This window comes from Microcebus murinus, chromosome 19, assembly GCF_040939455.1.
Source record: "Microcebus murinus isolate Inina chromosome 19, M.murinus_Inina_mat1.0, whole genome shotgun sequence".
NCBI lineage: Eukaryota > Metazoa > Chordata > Mammalia > Primates > Cheirogaleidae > Microcebus > Microcebus murinus.
This window is the reverse complement of record NC_134122.1, coordinates 33426946-33440987: the sequence shown is the minus strand read 5'-3', so window position 1 is coordinate 33440987 and position 14042 is coordinate 33426946. Positions and strand designations below refer to the sequence as shown.

Below are 14042 nucleotides of genomic sequence, written 5' to 3'. Positions count from 1 at the left end.
AACATTATCATTAACAAGTTGTGATGCTCAAATAAACATTTGTAAAGTCTCAATAACAGGAAACAAGTTTGGGTCCACCACACTCACGGTTATATCAAAAGGTAATAAAAATTTATGCAGCCAAAAACTTGGAACTTAAAATGTCTTACAGAGAGTTGTCAGTTAGTTATGGAATAGAAATATCTGTTCTTTTTCTGGCTTTGTTTTATTTGTCTGTTTTTAAAATGTGTAATTTGCTGCAAGCTCCTTCTTCCTTCTAAATAAATAAATAAAGCTATTCTAAATAGCTTCCTCCTTCCTTCACTTTGTACCTAATCTGGTGTTTATAATTTTAGATTATTTTTCTTCAAGAGAGCCTCCCAAATTGGATAAGCTACAGGATCCACAAAACCTATATCCACCCTGGTAGGGTTTTAGAGAAATTTAAACACAGATGTGGCCTGCATCTGGCCAAGGAGTTTATCATATAGGAGAGAAGATGAGACAAACTCAGCCAAGAAGAAAGCCTGGCAGAATGTGACAAGGGCGTCTCAGAAGAAATGTTAATCAATTGTTCTAAGGTTTTGGAGGCCTCTGGAAACAACTTCACCAACATCTCAGCTCTCCCAGCCAGCCCTTCTTGCATTCACAATTCTCTTCCTAAAAGGAAGACGCCTTAAAAACAAACAAAAACAAAAAACCCCAACAAAACCCAAAAAACAAAACAAACAAAACACAGCATAAAAACTTCCATCTATAAACCACATGCTCAGAATGAAACATCCCTGTCTCTCTTGTACTGTTTTCCTGGCTTGCAATGTCCTTCCCCCAAAGCCACTTATGGGACGAGTCCTCGGCAGTGTCATGAGAGAGGAAGTAGATTCCAGACTAGAGCCCTGGGCTCCCTCTCTCCTCAGCTACACGACCTTGGTTAAGTCATTTGATCTTTCCTTACCTTTGAAGCAAGGATTAAAATGCCAAGAACTGCCAGTCTCAAGGGCTAGTGAAAGGCACCAAATGAATTAACGTATATAAAACATTTGTCAATTTTAAAGTCCTGAACTAATGTGAAAATGTATCACTACCCATCCTACAAGGCCCAAATCAAACACTGCCACCTGTATAAAGTCTCCCCCCACCCCTGCCCACTGGTCATTCCCTCCTCGTCTGTACATACACTTGCTTCTCCGTTATTCATGTATTTAATTTGCTGTGTTATTATTGTAAAGCCATTCACTTACTTATTCATTTATTTGTTTATTTCATAAATATTTATTGAGTTCTCCCTCTGCACCAGACACTTGCTTTCTCCCTCCCTGTGTTTATAAACTGTCTGGGCAGAGAGTGTCTTGCTCTTATTCGTGTCCCAGATAGCGTTAAGCCCATCACCTTGCAGTTGCTAAGAGCTCAGCGATGGCTGCTTTCCAGGGGTGACATTTGGGCTGTGACTTGACGGTGGGGAGGATTTAGATCAGATGGGGATGGATATTCCCAGGAGACAGAGTACGAGCCCTGCTTCCTCCAGGGTAGTGGTACCATCCCGGCTGGACGTTAGAAACGTAAAAGATGTAGGGATGCCTCTGCCCCACCTCTAGAAATTTAACTTTAGCCTGGCATTGTTTTTTAACCCCCATTGTTCTGCCCTCCCCCAGAGATTCCAGCATCCACCCAGGCTTGCTAACTATGGCTCCAAGATAATTTTCTTTCTTGATCACTGCGACTCACACTCCTAGCAGCTGCCTTTTGTTCACAGGCCCATCACGAAGATGACTCTGGGCTAACAAACCCTGCTCGATTTCCTCCTGTCTGGAACCTGCAAGGCCTGTCTAACCTTTCCCCCGCCCTAAGCTGTGCTTGGTGAGTGGTCTTTGATGGTCATTTGTGTCTTTGGCGTACCTGCCAAAGGCCAGGTCAGACACACGCCAATAGCTTTCTAGTTTATTGATCCACGACTCCATTATTTCATTGAAGGGAGCAGCAGGTGGCCCAGGGAGACGTGGCCGTGCCAGAAATACACATTCTCCCATGCCTCTCAACTTTCTAGAGCGTCTCCTCCCACCCCATGGTTTGAAAAACAAAAAAACACTCTGACCCATCCACCCCCAAACTAAAGGAACCTTCTGAGAGTCCCCTCCGCCACCCACCCACCGTTTCTTCATCCCCTCCATCTTCCCTAGACCTCTAATCGAATTTTTACACCTCATTTATGTGTTTTTAGTCTGCTCATTCTTGTGTTTTCTTTCTTTTCTCCCCTTGAACTTCCCCTCCAGGTCTGCCACCTGTGATTACGCCCCCAGCACAGACAGGGCGCACGCGGCATTTAATGACAGGGCTGCTCCCTGACAGCCGTGTGTGTTCATAATGGTGGCGGGAAGGTTCTTTCAGGGGTGCGCTTGGCAGAGAAAGCCTCGCCTGGTATCGGAGTCTGAGATGTTCCAGGTTCCACCTGTAATTATACCTTCTCAGCCTCACCTATCCACCTCCCTTTCAGAGGAGAACTATAGCGGGTGACACTCACTTCCAAGTGGGGGAGGCGCCGGCTTCTTAGGCAGAGCGGGCAGGATCCGGGGTTGGGAAATTAGTATGTCACGCTTCCTGCGCTCTGCGGGTGCTGTCGCTTCCAGAGGAAGCGTTCTGGCTGCAGTTGGAAAGAGCATCCATTAAGGTGGTAACAACACCAGCACCACCACCCTCACCTTTGTAGGGGGCTTGTTTCCAAAAGAAATTATGCCTCCATTACAGGCCCTTTTAGACCATTAGTGATATGTTTGCATTTCCACAGGAATGTTTACCTTTCCCTGCGGGGAACCGAGGTCAGTCCGTGCTGTTTTTCAGTTAGTAATTGTGATCAAAGCTCTCTACTTTAGCAGAAAGGAGCCAACTGTTAGGTTTGGGAGTTGAATTTCAACTCACTAATTGGCTCTGCAGGTGCCTTTGTTTTTCCTCTCCACTCCCTAAGTGCCCTTGTCAGTCTTGGGCTGGCCTCCCTGGGTGCTAGAGAATTCTAAACAAGGAAACTGGAGCAAACTGTCCCAGGGGCAGGAAACCGAAGGTTGCTGTTGAGATTCTGGCTAAGAATCTTTCAGCAGCTGGGTAAGTTACTTCACTTCTCATGCTTCTGCTTTGGTATAACGTTGGCATCTACCTACTGGGTTAATGGGAATATTAGGTGAGGTAATATAAACCTTCAGCAAGGGCACAGACAGGGTTTCTGCTGATTGAATGGGAGCTGTATTTATTTTGATGTTCTTTCCTTCTAATTTACAAGTGGGGACCAAAATCCTATCTGGGTGATATCCCCTGCCCACACCGCCTCCCCCTCCCTGCCCCTCCACCTACCCCAGGAAGAAATGGGTGAAAAAATACAAAGAAGCCTCCTGAAATCTCCAGCATGGGGGAAAATCAATAATAAGAGCACCTCCTCCTTGATGCTTTTCAATCCCACCGACAGCAAAAATCTCTCCAAGTCATTTCTAATGGGAGAAGTTTGCATCTTCTGCTTGTTACTTCTGGGGACAGAGACTCAGTCATTTCCAAGGATGTCTATACTATTTTCAGATTTTAAGAAGTTCTTGTTTCCTACTGGCCCCCAATCTGTCTCCCTGCAGCTTTGATGTAATGTGTCGTGGCGGATGGGAGTGTAATCAAGTCAAACATTAAGATGGATAATTGAAGGTGGGCCTCTTAGGTGCCTCCCGACTCCAACCTTCTTTTCCTCATTCATAAAGTGCGGACAGTTATTGTAACACCTTCCCTGCCGACTTCACACGACTGCTGTGAGGACTGATTGGGACCACATCGGTTTGGAAAGGGCTAAGCAATTTAAGGGGGTATTCTTTAGATTTTCAGACAACTGTGTTTACTTCATTTGCAGCATGGTGATTCCAGATGACTTACGGGCGTTTTCAAACAAGCCCCCAATAGAGAGAACTATATAATGAACTCCTGTGGCCCCATCACCCAGCTGCAGAAATTGCCAGTGTTTCTGCTGATCTTATCATATGGTTTCTGCCTCCTCCCTGGGCACTTTCTAGATTGTCCTTGTTGGAATCAAATGACTTCTGGATTGTAAGCTGTCAGGGTAGAGAGCACGTCTGTCTTATTCGTGATGGTATCTCTAGTGCCTGGCACTGCCCTGGTCATGGTAGGCTCTTAATAAAAAATTATTAAGTAGCCGGACTAAAAAAAGAGGGCTTTTGATGCTGTAATAGTCCCTCAGGAATTGTGTCCTCTAGGGTAGGAAGTGGGTTCTCTGTCTATACCACAGAGTCTGCATTGTGACCATAAAAATTAGCTGACCACAGTTGGCTGTTGAGGGAGTTTCAGGAATCCTTTGGGCCGTTGCTGGATGGAGAGTTGGAGCAGAGTGGATCTTACTGCCAGAGGTTTGGAAAACAAATCGACCCTGAATCGTCATCATTCGTGCACGCTCAGGGATTTCCCAAGAGCAGACACAGGGACCACTTCGGTGCTCCTCTCTTTCTCAGCACTCAGCTGCCTGGTTCTCCAGCAGACCCAAGCTCTCCGTGAAGCCAGGCAGGAGCTCTTGGAGCAGGACAGCTTCTGAGATCATGGTGAGTCCTTTCACTTCCTGTGCCCGCTCACTCATCTGTAAAATGACCGACCTCAGGGAGCTACTGTGGGATGTAAGAAGATAACGTTTGGAAAGTGTGTCTCACAGTGCCTGGCATAGAATCACCATTCACTAAATCTTAGTTTTTGTTCTTTGAGTGCTGTGCAAGTAATCAAGAATGAACCTGTCATTGTTTTTAAGCCCCTACATGCCTGACCCCCTCCGTTTTCCATGTGTCACCTCTTTAGTGAGCACCTATTATGTGCCAGGTGCAACAGCCTGGTGATGCCAGGTTACTTAGAAAGTTGAAGGTCATCGTTGTAATTACTCCCTTGCTCTTAGTCAAGTGTTCCTTGGTGCCACTTTCAGAGCTGAAACAGGGGCCTGGAAGGGCCACTGATGTGACACGGGGTGGAAATTCTTGCCCATTTATGATGTCACCTATGAAAAGCATAAACAGGTCAACACTGCACCATTCATCCTTATCTAGAGAACTGGTCTCATCTTTCACTTGCTGGAAGTCAGTGGGTACCAACCAACCACACTTTGTGTTCATGGACGAATTTGTGGTGTGGTCACCCTTGCCTTTTCATCTATTGGATCTGGAGGAACACTTTTGGATATATGCAGCCAGAATTAAAAATGTTTTGCCATGGAAGTTAAAGAACATTACACATGGGAACCACAAAAGTGTTGCCTCACCTAAGGAAAGAAGAAAAGAAGGAATGAATGAATAAAGGAAGGGAGGGAAGAAAGGAAGAAAAAGAAAGATTATGCATTTTCCTTCTGCCACAAATTATTCTGGAACTGCTAGACAGTTATCAAAAAACAAATTGGGATTTGGCCTGTGGAGAAGAATTGCTCAATGCTTACAATGGAAGAGGTCAAATTTGCATTGAAATTTGGCAGTTGGCCAGTGGGGTTTCTTAGCCCCATTGTGTTGATACCTGCCTGACTCTTTCCACCCCTTTTCCTTTTTAGGCAGAAGGACTTTAGAGTCTCACAACTATACTCCTACCTTGATCTTCCTTCTTTCTTCACAACAAAAGCTTCTCCATGGTTAAGGAGTGGCACACATAGCTTCACATTCTGCAAATCTTCTATTTTTTCTTCTTTCTTTCTGATCATCTATTGCAGGTTGTGAGGTACTCAGAGACTTCAGTGGGTGGTGGAATAATTTTAAAAAGGTTATTCTGTAAGTTTTAGAGATCTGTTGCACAGCATGGGAATTATGGCATGGTATTGTATATTTCAAAATTGCTGAAAGAGTATTTAAAATGTTCTCACCAAAAAAAAATGATAAGTATATGAGGCAATAGATATGCTAATTAGCTTGATTTAATTATTTCACAATGTACACATACATCAAAACATCACATTGTATCCCATATATATATACAATTGTTATTTATCAATTTAAATAAAAGCAATTAAGACTTGTGATTCTTGTGATTTTAATATGAATAATTAAGAGAACATAGCTATTTATAAACTATATCAAATTCTTAAATATCTGAATTTTTATATTTATAGGCTTGATTGATTGGATTTATGAGTCACTTAAGGGCCTAGTGACCTTTTCTGTTAGATTTTGTAAATCTACCTCTTTAGTTACTTGAAATGGGGAGAAATATTTGTAAACATAGTATAAAATGTTTGAGGGAATTTAAGTTTGTAAACAGGGTTAATCATATGGAAATTTAATCTGAAAGCTGTAAATGAACATATCCTTAATGAATAAATATATTACATCAATTTTAAATTAATAAGATTACAAATGGAAAAAATGTTATTCCAAGGCAAGAGTATGTGTTTCCTCTCTTTTATCCACCCTTTCTCCCCTCCTCCTTCTTTCCTTCCTTCCTTCCTCCCTTTCGTTTTTCCTCTCTGTCTCTTTTATTCTTTCTTTTCTTAGAAATGATTTTTGGAGTAGAGTTGAAATGGACTCCATGTCTGTGTCCCCCCAAAAATCCATGTGCTGAAATCCTAACCCCCTAAGCGATGGCATTAGGAGTGGAGCCTTTGGGAGGCAATTAGGTCATGAGGGTGGAGCCGGGAGGATGGGTTTAGTACCCTTAAAAAGGGGGCCTCAAAGAGATACCTCATCCCTTCCTGCATGTGAGGTTGCAGTGAAAAACCTCTGAGGAACCTGCCCCCACCAGACACTGAACCTGCCAGCACATTGATCTTGGACTTCTAGCCTCTGAAACTGAGAAATACGTTTTTGTTGTTTGTTGTTATATGATATTTTGTTATCATAGCAACCTGAACAGACTGAGAGGAGCAGGGAAACATCTAATTTATTGTTTGTGGAAAGTCCCACTCCAGAAGAAGGGGAGTGGTTAGGTAGAGGGAGGTGGGGGATGGGAGGTTGGAAAGTGCTCATCTGTCCCCTTTGGGACATTGCAGGATGGAACTACCTCCCTTGGTTGTTCTCTGCAGGACTCAGTCTAGGGGCTCCCATTGTCCCAGTATTGTATGAAGCTCAATCTGCACCCACTAGGATACATGCTTAAATGAGGAAGAGCCCCGTAGGCTCTGGGAATCCAGGAAGAACATGCATCTCAATAAACCGCCTGCAGACCACTCAGGAGTAAGTGAGACCGTGCTACTTCTTCCTGGCTGTGTGGGTACCCAGCTGTATTTTTCCCCTTTGCCTCAGTTTCTTCTGAAATTAATAGCCAGCAACGATTGTCACCAACCAGTGTCAGTTTTCCAGGGACGTGATGGGACCCAAGGCAATCGACGTCCTCCCCCCCCCCACCCCCAAGGCACTTTCATGACTGGAGCCCTCTTGGGGACCAAGAGGCTGGATGATCTGACTCCAGAGCCAGGGAAACCGAGGCAGGTGTGCAAGTTCATGGGGAGCCGCAGATTCTTCTCTCTAGGCCTGCAGAGTTCTGGAGTGATCACAGAGAAAGACACAAACTAATAGCAGGAAGCATGAGCGGTACCTACTGGAAGAAGAACAGCCATTTCCTGCTTGTTTTCACGTGCTCTTCTTCCTCCTCAGACATCTGCCTTTGCTCTCACCCCAGGGTGCGTGGACAGCTCTGTCAGGCAGACCTTGCTCCAAGTCTGGGCTCTGCCTCTTATTGACCGTATGAACTTGGCGAGGTACTTAACCTCCAAGGCCGCACTTTCTTCATTTCATTTTAAAAATACTTATGTCGCTGGCTCATCGTGGGGATTAAGTGGGATAAAATATTTCACATACTGTGTTTAACACAATTCCTGGTAGGTTCTCAGTAAGTGTTAGCCATTTACATTATTATCCTGTGTAATTTTATTCTTTGTATTATGTTTAAGTTATTTTTTCTCTCTCTCATGGAGAAGGCAGTAGGAGAGCAAGATGTGGAAAAATGGGCTATTTATATATCAAGAAAGTAAGATTAGTAGATTGAGGACATATGTTTCTATTCCTTCTGCCTGTTCGTGTTTATTCCTCCTGCAAGAATGACCTTGTCTTGGCCGGGCGCGGTGGCTCACGCCTGTAATCCTAGCACTCTGGGAGGCCTAGGCGGGCGGATTGCTCGAGGTCAAGAGTTCGAAACCAGCCTGAGCAAGAGCGAGACCGTCTCTACCATAAATAGAAAGAAATTAATTGGCCAACTAATATATACAGAAAAAATTAGCCTGGCATGGTGGTGCATGCCTGTAGTCCCAGCTACTGGGGAGGCTGAGGCAGGAGGATTGCTTGAGCCCAGGAGTTTGAGGCTGCTGTGAGCTAGGCTGACTCCACAGCACTCACTCTAGCCTGGGTAACAAAGGGAGACTCTGTCTCAAAAAAAAAAAAGAGAGAGAGAGAGAGAGAGAATGATCTTCTCTTTTCTATTATTGCATCTCTGGGAGACAAAGCCAACCCCAGAGGTCCCCCTGTTGAGGTTTTGACATTGGTTGCTTCCCCATTTTGTCCTGGGCCCTACCACCCACTGGGAAGCCTGGCCTCGCCACCCCAGGCAGAGAGGTCTGGCCGCTGGATGTACAGGTCTGTAGCTCAGGAGCGGAGGTGGGGCTGGAGATGTCTACTTAGGAGTTCAGCAGTGCCTGACCTAAACCACACTGGTGAGCGTGCACAGGGAGATCTAGAGTGGAAACAGGACCACAGTGAAATCATGGGGACACCAACATTTAAGAGATCACCAGGGAATAAAGAGCCAACAAAGGAAAATGAGGCAGAGTGGTCAGAGGAAAAAGAAAGCTGGGAGAGAGAAATGTCATGGTCTCTCTGGCAGGCAGAATATTGGCCCCCAAAGATGTCCACCTCCTAATCTCAGAACCTGTGAATATGTTACCTTATATTGCAAAAGGGACTCTGTAGGTGTGATAAAGTTAAGGATTTGGAGATGTGGAGATGATCCTGGATTATCTGGGGATAAGGGAAAGGGGGAGGCAGAGGAAATAGGAGAAGTGAGCATGGAAGCAGAGGACGGAGTGATGCAATTGCTGGCTTCGAAGGTGGAAGACGGCCCTGCACCAAGGAACGCAGGCAGCATGCAGAGGCTGGAAGAGGCAAGGAACAGAGTCTCCCTATTGCCTCCCAAAGGAACTGGTGAACACCTAAGTGTTAGTCCAGCGAGACTCTGGTGCCCAGATAATAAAGATTAATTGATTAATAAGGATTTATTGATAAATAAAGATGATGCATTTGTATTGTTAAACCACTGGTCACCTATTACAGCAGCAAAGGGAAACTAATCTGGTCTTTAGGGGACTAAACTGTTCAAAGAAGGAGGGCGTGGTCCACAGGCTCCGAAGCCCCAGGCACATGGGTGGCAGCAGATTGGGAGCCACTCCAAGTCAAGGTGGGGTGTGCATTTTCCAAAGGGTTGGTGGAGACACCAGGCTGTGAGAATGAGGCTCAGAAAAGGGTGGGGCTTTGTGTATGTGAGATCAGAATGATAGGCCAGGCCAGGAGGGTTTGGGACTTGGCACCAAGACCACCTCTGGGGGTGAGCCAGACTGGGGCAATCCACTTTGCTGCAGGGACTGCAGGGGTGGAAAGAAGAAGGGTAAGGCGAGCTCTAGGTGCTGCCCAGGCAGTATTGGCAGGTGGGCAGTGCACAGAAATGGGGCACCTGTGAAGTGGGGGGGTGTACCTAGCTGGACAGTCCTGTAGGCTCTTGGCATTAAGAATGCCTTACTGTAGGAGACAGGACAAGTTGCCAACTAGACTGGGGCTGAGGTTCAAGGCTTCCATCTAACATGGGAACTGGAGTACTAAATGAGTGACTGGGAGCTGGACTACCACAGAAACAAAGGAATAGGTGTGATTCCAAGGTGGAGGCTGGTTTGGGTGAACAAGGTGCAAGTGTAGGCATCATAGAGGTGTATGCTCCAGAGAAGAGGGAAAGAGGGGCTGGGTCGTGGGGAAATGGAGGCTGAATGTCAAAGTCAGCCTGGAAGGAGGGTTAGTTCCCCACCCTGCATCGGTTCAGGGCTGGGATTGGCAGGAGGGGATCAGAGAGGGCGGCAGAGGTTGAGGCTGGTAAGGCCTGCCGTAGGGAGCAGGAATGAGGTCAAGAAACAGTAAGGACAAAGCAACAGTAATGGGGAGAAGCTCTGCTTCACTCACAAGCTCTTCTAGGGCTCCAGGTGAGGGCCCCAGCGTGAGGACGGAGCAGACTAGGAGGTAAAAGTCTAAGAGGGAAGGTGAGTGTGTGAATATTAACTTAAGAGAAAGCCTTCTGCCATTTTTTATTTTGAGACAGGGTCTCACTCTGTTGTCTGGGCTAGAGTGCAGTGGTGTCATCAAAGCTCACTGCAACCTCAAACTCCTGGGCCTCAATCCTCCTGCTTCAGCCTCCAGAGTAGCTGGGACTACAGGTGTGCATCACCATGCCCAGCTATTTTTTATTTTTTGTAGAGACAGGGTCATGCTATGTTGCCCAGGCTGGTCTCGAACTCCTGCTCAAGCAATTCTCCTGCCTTTGCCTCCAAAATGCTGGGATTACAGGCAAGAGCCACCATGTCCAGCCTGCCATCTACTTTTATTACAACCCTGTTTCCAGGTGTAGATGCTTAGGCTGTAAGAGGGCATAACTTGCCCAGAGTCCCAAAGCTACAAGGTGGCAGAGGCAGAAATGGCTTCGGGTCTTTGAACTCTCTGGCTTGGATTATTTTCCCCTCAGCACAGCTGGCTCTCCAAACAGGGCCAGGGCACAATCTGGGCTCACATGTGGATATTTTACGAGGACCGTACAATCTTGGCTCCTCTTTCGTAGGGAAAATTCTACTTATTCAAACACCCAAGAAGTGGACACTGAATTTGGTAAAGCTATCGCTGTTTCTATGTTGGCTATGAGTTCATCAGAGTTGAGATGAGGTAGGAACGGACTGGTAATAAGAGCTGATGGATTCAGCATGGAGATAGGACTCTTGCATTTTCTCTGTTTTAATTTACAATTAGATGTCCTCCCATGGAATATTTCTGTGATGAAAACCTCTCCAAAGAAGAAATGGCTCATTATCACAGATGGTTGAATGAGATGTAAAAATAAATGAAACTGCAAGTCAATATTTGTTGAGGAGACGTTGTTCTGAACGGAGGGCACAGCCAACTCATGTTTGGTGCTATTAGTAACTGTCCTGTCCTTGGAGGTTCTGGCTGGGTGGGTTTCCAGTGGGGCCTGAGCATCCCTAAGCTGTTCTCATGCACATCCAAGATTGAGAACCACAATGGCGAGATCTTGCCCGTGACAATTTCACTTTTGTGGGTTTGATTGTCCTCGAGTGGTCCTGTAGATCCCAGGCTTGCAGAAATCTGTGCTGGCGCAGGGATCGGAAACCCACCCTATGGGAGACCTGTGGGGGAAGGACAAGCCAGTGAGCCCAGCAGATTGCTCAGAATTTGAGTTTTGCTCGGTTAGTCTCTGCTTGATTCTGCCTCATTAAGGGCCTGGAGTTATGCTCCAGCTTTTGTAGAAATGATGTGCTGGCATGGTATTCATGAATTTGAGGATTTACATGTTTCCCTTGACAGTGTTAAAAGCCTATCACCTAAGCCTTTCCAAGTCCTCTCTTTGCTTACGTGCCACATGTGGGTTTCACTTCCAGAACAAGTCCCTGGCTCTTGGAACATGTGGTTCCCATTAGCTTGCTGTTCCTCTGATGGGGTGCACTGGGTGTGCAAACGTATCTTTTTCTCTCTCTTGTTTCACCTGCTTGGCATAGGAGGGAAGAAGCCCAGCACAGATTTTGGTCTCTGATGATAGTGGAATATTTCCAGATGCTAAGTGTCTAATCCCTTTGGTTCTGCTGTGTCTGCCAAGCGAGAGTACAACAACTGTGCGTTACAGAACAGAACGGAGAGTAAAACAAAAGTGCAACATGATTCTGTTAGCAGGTTGCGCTTGAGGAGAAAGGAACACAATGTAATTAGCATGCGTGCTGGCCTATTTTTCCCCTTTGTGTGTGTTTTTAAAGATTTTTGAATGGAAAGATTGGGGGGACATAAAAACGACTCAATAGAGCAAAAAAATACCTATTAACAGTGTGTCTCTCTGGTTCTAATTCAAGGAGATTGAATTTCTTTGCAAATTGTTGCTCAGTGAACAGGCTCATGTTGACCAGAGACAAAGGCAAGTGGCCACCCAGGAGGGAACGCGGGGGAAAGAATTGGATGCTGTGTCTTCTCTCTCTCTCCCTGCTTGGTGTTGGCTTGTTTGAGGAAACCTTTCTCAACAGTGGGAAGTCATGGGTCCTGGGCAAAAAAATATGGGAGAGAGAAGAAAAGCGAGTACCTTAATAAGTGCTTGTAATGGGATCTGTTTGATTTCTCACTGTAAATAGTCCTGGAATCCTGCAAGGTCTCCTGAGCCTGGTACTTGGCCTCACCCAGAACACTTGTAGCTCTTTTGGAAGTTGTTCCCATTGACTGCCCATGGAACTTCCTGATCCTGGGTGCTGTCTTTCTCTTCTCTTTTCTTTTCTTTTCTTTTCTTTTCTTTTCTTTTCTTTTCTTTTCTTTTCTTTTCTTTTCTTTTCTTTTCTTTTCTTTTCTTTTTGTCTTGCTCTGTTGCCAAGGCTAGAGTGCAGTGGTGTCAGCCTAGCTTACAGCAACCTCTAACTCTTGGGCTCAAACAATCCTCCTGCCCCAGCCTCTTGAATAGCTTGGACCACAGCTGGACCACAGGTGTATTTCATTGGGCCTGGCTAATTTTTCTATTTTTTGTAGAGACAGGGTCTCACTCTTGCTCAGGCTGGTCTTGAACTCCTGACCTCAAGTGATCCTCCTGCCTCTGCCTAGGTAAGTGCTAGGATTACAGGCGTGAGCCACCGCATCAGGCACCTGATCCTGGGCTCTGCCTTTCTATAAGACCTCTGATGGTTGCCTATTGCCAGACTTTTCAGATACTGATCCCCTGTCCCCTGTGGATTGCCTGCTGCTTTACCCCATTGCATTCCCTTCTAATAGTCTTGCTATCATAGATCCAATAGGTTTGGCATCTTGGTAGGGTCCATTTCCAACATTTAGTCCATGTCTATGAAAGCATCATAAATATAAGCTTATTTTGCCTCCTGTTACACTACCCCTATAATTCCTGAATGTTTGACCTCTGTGATTTCTAGCTATCTTCATGGCCAGTCACAATACAGTCCTGGGAACCTAGGTTCCAGTTTTGGAAGCTTGAATGTGTTCCATAGCTGCTGTCTTTGCTAGTGGCTTTCTCCAAAGAAGGGACGGTGGAAGCTGGACCTTGCATCTTTGCAACCAGGTAGACCAAAAAGGCAAAAGATGCTTGATAAAAATGAGCTGCACGAACGTCTTGGTGTCTTTATTGGGTCTGTTTGCTGTATTTTCAGAGTGTATTTCACCTCTTTCAGCTGGCAGACATCCTCAGGCTGGGACTCCAGTTGGTGGTTCGATTGGAAAGTGCTTAGGATGTTTCAGAAATACATAGAATGTCTTGAGTCATTTTTTCATTTGTTGAACTTTATTAAAACATTCAATTTCCATTTGTAATATCATAGTCTTCTAAATAATAAATCCAGTTTTTGAGTCACTTAACAAAGATTTTTCAGAGCCCATTATCACTTTTGTGCAAATCCTGATAATTACTATTTAATAATGAGTGTAGTGCAAGGTAAGAGCGCAATACAATGCGAAATGCAGGGACAAGTACCAATTGTACTATGTAAGTAAGGACATCCTCTATGGCTGGGGCGAGATGAACTGATTTTGAAATCACCTGTATTAAATTCTTTGGAAGAATTACGGTGTATTTTAAATATCCCGTTTGTATTTTAAATTTAGAGACATCCACCCTCTCATATTTTAGCCTGCACCTATAGTAAAAATAAAACTGGCAACTTATAGTGTTTATCCCATTAGTATTCAATTATATTTTCCAGATAAACAGCTGGAGGCCATCTCTTCAGTGACAAATGTGTTTGATTTGACTTAATCACCACCACAAGGCACATCATTTACTAACATTTGCTGGAGTACAATTTTAACAAGTAGGGTGATTCACCCTGGGAGGGGAGA

At 45.1% G+C, this 14042-nt stretch overlaps 1 long non-coding RNA gene across 1 annotated transcript in view; it reads left to right on the top strand.

The window, feature by feature from the left end:
* Positions 1-2954: 2954 nt before the first annotated feature.
* LOC142862395 (uncharacterized) overlaps positions 2955-14042 on the top strand; it is a 34741-nt gene continuing 23653 nt past the window's right edge. Inside the window, exon 1 of the long non-coding RNA XR_012913450.1 lies at positions 2955-3072. This is a non-coding gene — a long non-coding RNA (uncharacterized LOC142862395). The remainder of the gene's footprint in view (positions 3073-14042) is intronic.